The following is a 6,000-nucleotide window of genomic DNA, read 5'->3' on the forward strand; positions in this document are numbered from 1 at the left end:
TCTCAAGCCAATCAATCCGATTGTAATCGTACGATAGAAGATGCAAGATCAGATCACACAACTACGATAAAAGTAGTATCAGTCTGGCTTCACAATCCAATGAAGTCTTTAAGTCGTTAACCTGGTTTTAGAAGAAGAAAACCAAAGGTTAAAGGAGAAACAACTCTAGCACGCAAACTAGTATCACACGTAAGGTGTGGGGATTAGTTTTGCACAATACTATATGTCTCCTTTATATAGTCTTTCAAATCAGGGTTTGCAATTAGGTTACCTTGGTAACAAATCAATCAATATCCACCGTTAGATGAAAACCTGATTTAGATTCAAGCTAATATTTCTCAACCGTTAGATCAAAAACTTAGCTTGTTATACACACTTGACAATGCATGTTTCTAGGTTTGTTAACCGTACCCAAACGTATGCACTTGTTGGTTCAACAATAGTTAACCAAATGGTTAGAAATATGAGCATTTCATATCAACCATGTTCTTCTTCACCATAACTAGTTCAAATGACTTCAAATGAACTAGTTAGAGAGTTGTTCAATTGCAAGGAAATCTTATGTACTACACAAGATACAATTGAAGCAAAGATGATGTGATTCACTTGAATCGGTTCATGAACTTTATAGCCACGATTTGCATACTACATTCCTTAGTCTTTATAAGTATTAGTTCACGATCAACATCTTTAGATATAACCTACTCAAGTTCGCGGACTGGGTTCGCGGACTTAAGTTCACGGAAGGAGTTCACAAACTCCAGCAGAATTTCCCGGACGAAAACTTCCGCCGGTCCGCGGACTTGGCTACGCCACATTCCGTTTCTCTTGATCAACAAAGTTTGCAAACTTTGTTTCAAGGAATAAGACTTATACATAAATGTGTTTCCACAACAATGCTTATGTCCACCATTGGTTATGTAATCTAAACTCTCATTTCAATCATTGAAACATTCTTAGAGGATTACATATAGTTGTTACACCATTTCTCGTCAAAGCAATTTTCAAGATGATTGAAACATATCATGACTTTCGTCACATGGTAAAGATAAACTTGATCGAAGCGAAAAGCTTACCAACACATATTTCGAGATATAGATAGGCGAGGTATACTCGGCTCGAAATACCAAATGTGTATAATCCAAGTCTATATATATAGCATATGAATTCTTGTCTCAAAGAGTAGGAGATAGAGTAGATAGACTTTTGAGTGACAGATAAGTTCAAGTCTTCACATACCTTTTTGTCGAGAAGTTCCACCGGTTCCTTGAGTAGTTCTTCTACTTGTATGATGAATCTCCATGAAGTCCTTGAGCTCAACTACACTTTATATCATAGTCCAAGACTTAACTATAATAGACTAGAAATCAAGACTTATAGTTTTGATCACTAACATTGACAAACATGCTTGAGATAGCAACACATGCGAGTTCGACCGAGAAATGATCTAACACTTGGGATTCAAGTACTATATATTGTTCATTGATGATTATTCAAGGTATCACTGGATTTATCCACTCAAGTGCAGAACTAGAAGTTTAGCTTGTTTTCAACATTTTAAGACTACTACTGAGAACATTCTATCTACTTCAATAAAAAAAATTCAATGCGATGGTGCACTGGAATTAGTAAAAGGGCAATTCAAAGAATTTCTTGATAAGTCTGGGATTGTTTATAGAGTTTCTTATCCCCATCTACATCAACAAAATGGTCTAGTGGAAAGAAAGCATAGACACATCACATAGATGGGTAATACATTGTCTTTTCAAGCATCTTTACCAAAATCTTTTTGGTATCACTCATTCTTAACAGCCTCTTACATAATCAACAGGCTTGCAGCTAAGGTACTTCATTTTCTATCTCCTTATGAAGTGCTCTTTAATACACTGCCCGATTACTCTTTCTTTAGAGTCTTTGGATTGTTGTTACCCAAATTTAGAGCCATATAAAGCTGATAAACTTAGTGCTAAGAGTACAAAGTGTGTCTTCTTAGGATATAGCCCAATTCATAAAGGCTATAAATGTTATGATCTACAGACTAAGAAGATTTATATCTCAGTTCATGTGAACTTCGATGAGAATTATTTCCCTTTTGATTCATATTGTTGTACTTCTACAATTACTGGTTCTGAGGATGCTTCTACAAGTCTTCATGATATCTCAGAAAGGGTCTCTTCAACTGATACAATTATCACTTCAACTACTTCTTCTTCTCCTATAGTTACAAGGTCCAAGACTGGTGTCTCAAAGCCTAAACAGTTAGCATCTGATTTTGTTTCTCATTGTGTAGCTAAACATCCACTTTATTCTGCTTTTGCTGCTGAGATTACTTCATTGTCTGAGCCAAAGTCCTTCAAAACAGCTATCAAAATTCCACAATGGCAGAATGCTATGAAAGAAGATAATACAACTTTAAAGGAGAATGATACATGGGATTTAGTTCCAAATGATCCAAGTTACAATTTATTGGGTAACAAGTGGGTTTACAAGGTTAAGTTGAAAGCTAATGGGACAATATACAGGTGTAAAGCTAGGCTTGTGGAAAAAGATTATAACCAGCTGGATGAAGTGGACTATTTTGAGACTTTTAATCCTGTAGTGAAAGCTACAACATTAAGAGTTATTTTAACTATTGCACTCACAAGGAATTGGTCTCTAAGACAGTTGGACATAAGTAATGCTTTTATCCATGGATTTCTTGAGGAGGATGTCTGTATGGTGCAACCAAGGGATTTTGAAGATGCTGAACATCCTGATTATGTTTGCAATCTCAAGAGGAGTCTGTATGGTCTTAAATAGGCTTCTAGAGCATGGTTTGATAGGTTTTGTTGATCATTAACAGATTTTGGATTTTTCAGGTCTTCTTTTGATTATTCAATGTTCATCTATCAACATAGAGATTCTATGGCTATTCTCTTACTATATGTAGATGATATTATTTTGGCATGTTCATCCAGTGCTTTGTGTGATCAGATTCTTCAATATCTCATGAAGGTTTATCCAGTCAAGGATCTTGGTACTCTTCACTTTTTTCTGGGCATAGAAGATACTTTTCTGAATAACTCTCAACAACTTTTATTAACTCAGCAGAAGTACACTATTGAGATGTTACAAAAGTATGATCTAATTAATTGCAAACCATCTAAGACTCCAGTTGCAAAGGGTTTTAGACTGTATGTTTCCACTGGTGTGCCATTAGCTGATGTTACTATGTATAGAAGTCTAGTGGGAGGCTTACAGTATCTTACAATGACAATACCAGATATAAGTTTCAGTGTCAACTATGTTGCATAGTTCATGCAGTCTCCTACAGATGAGCATCTATTGCTTGCTCAGAGAATTTTGAGGTACTTGAAAGGCACTCTGGGTTCTGGTGTTCTTCTCTCTGCAGGTGATATTACTTCTATCAGTGCATTTAGTGACTCTGACTGGGTAGGTTGTCTTGATACCAGAAGATCCACTTCAGGCGTATGTGTATTTTTTGGATCTTCTCTAGTATCTTGGTCCTCCAAAAAGTAGCCTACTATCTCTAAATCTTCAGCAGAAGCTGAATATAAAGCATTGGATATAACTGCAGCTGAGGTGGTATGGATATCTTTCTTACTTGGAGAGCTAGGTGTGTCTCTCAATACTCCTTTTAGTCTGAAACGTGACAATATTTCTGCCAACATCTTAGTCACAAATTCAGTTTTTCATGCCAGAACTAAACATATATAAATTGATTATCATTTCATAAGAGAATTAGTCAGTGCTGGTTTCTTGAAGGTTAGCTAGAGAATAGTTGGATGATTTGTTTACAAAGGGATTAGTTCATGCTGTATTTCTCTCATTGTCCAGCAAGCTTCTCTGTTTGCATCAGTATCAGTTTGAGGGGGGTTGTAAGGATTCAGATACAACTCAGATAACTCAGATATGAGTCAGTATATGAGTCAGTTTGTAAGTGTGTATTTCACACAAGTCCTGTAACTGACACAACTGTTTTTAACAGTCTGTCAAGTCATCATTGTGTCTGTATATAATAGACTTTGTCTGTATTGAATCCTGTATTGAAAAACACTTTAAAATTTCTGATAAAGAAACTCTTTAATATCTGATAAATTCTTTCAAAGATAATGCAGTTCAAGGGAAAAGAAACCCGCAAGTTGAATCGAAGAGATTTTGTAAATTCTAAATAAGATTGTTAAAGTACTTTTAATTCGAACCCAAGTGCACATAACATTTTAAAGGGATTGATTTAGCATCCTCCACACAATGATGGGAGTCCAACTCAACTGACTAAGTACTTTAAAGGGATTGATTTAGCATTTCTTATCAGTTGCATCTTTTGGGAGAGATGGTATGATCTCACTTCATTCACTTTTTAAGATGGTATGATCTCACTTCACTCATTTTTTACTTTTAATTGATCTAGTACTCGGCTTACTGTTCAGTAGATGAAAAAGATTTACCGCATCTTTCATGTATCTAATCATGGTGGCATATAAATTTATTTAAAAGGTCTAGAAGTCGAAAAGATAACTTTTTGTAAAGTAAGATAGTTTTGCTTCTGCCTTTTGCTTCTGGCATCCAAACACGTAGGGCATAGGAGCTGAAACTTCCAAGTGACTACAAAATAAATGATGAAGTTTATAAAAGTGAACAAAAGATGAACAATTGTGATGTTATTAAGCCTTTTTGTTCCTTAGATGCAATTTTGTGTTCATCCTAGTGAATTAGTCTCTGGGAAATTTAAATTCCTATTTCGAATAATCATCAATCTAATTCATGTCTTCATCAAGCTTATTACTAGTTCGCGTAAGGAGTTTTCTGATTTCACAAGAACAGAAATTAAAAGAAGTTGTAATACAAGTTTCTACATCCAACACAACCAAGATAGTACTTTTCATAACACTAATATCACATTCATTCAAACCAACCTGAAAATCAACACCAAACATCAACCGGTACACCAGTTCAACTGTCTTACAGAAAGTCACAGCCCCCAACAAGCTTTAAATACAGAAGAAATTAAAAGACACACACACACACACACGCATCATAGATACCACTGCCTATCTACATCAAAATTTATACCACCAAAAAAAAGATATCGTCGGCAAAAGGAAAAAGTACAGCAACAACCCGATCAACTACCACAAAAAAATTATAAAGACTGGAAACAAGCATCGAGAACACCTATTTACAAAATACTTGTTAACCATCTTTAAACTTTTCTCAAAGCCAAGGATTTTGGTTGTTCTCGATACCCCTGGGGGGACTTTCAATAATCCTCCCCATCGTAGCTCCAGGTGTCTTCCTCTTCATACTGCTCTCTTTAGTCGCTTCCAGAAGATGCAGGAGAAACATCATCATCATCATATGAATCGATGTCATCACTATCTTTATATTCATCTACATCAGTCTCATTGTCCAACAATTCTTCATAATCATCGCTCTCCTCTTCTTCCTGCATGGTTATGGCAAACATCTCGGATTGGCCTTTTCATGCAGATACCTCTTGTAAAGCTTCTCCTCGTGATATTTACCATTCTCTTTTTCTCATCTGAATCCTCTTCACTTTTACCTATTGCCTCAACATGATACTCATAACATTCACTATGATCATCTGATTCAGTCTCGGGTGCACTATCACATTTTTCGTATCCATACTTTTCTGATCTTTCCTCAAACTTCCTCTCGTCTCTTCTCAATCCAAGCAGCAAACTCAATTACAGTATCCTCTCTTTCTCGATGTTTGTCTAATTCTCGAACACGGCGATCACTCTCAATCTGCAATGCATGTTTCAATTTCTCCAACTCCTTATTATTCAATGTTACTGCGATACTTTTGCAAGATTGTCAGAAGCATAAGTGGGGGGATTCTCAGGATTATTTTTCTCCAGGATTTGTCATTTCCTAAATCTTTTTCTCTACCTCTAATATTTTCCTCTTTGGGGTAAATGCTTGCTCTGATGGCAGTTTCTATATTAGCCCCTTTTATAGAGATTTAATCAATATCAT

The sequence above is a fragment of the Papaver somniferum genome, chromosome 2 (assembly GCF_003573695.1).
Source record: "Papaver somniferum cultivar HN1 chromosome 2, ASM357369v1, whole genome shotgun sequence".
Classification (NCBI taxonomy): Eukaryota; Viridiplantae; Streptophyta; class Magnoliopsida; order Ranunculales; family Papaveraceae; genus Papaver; species Papaver somniferum.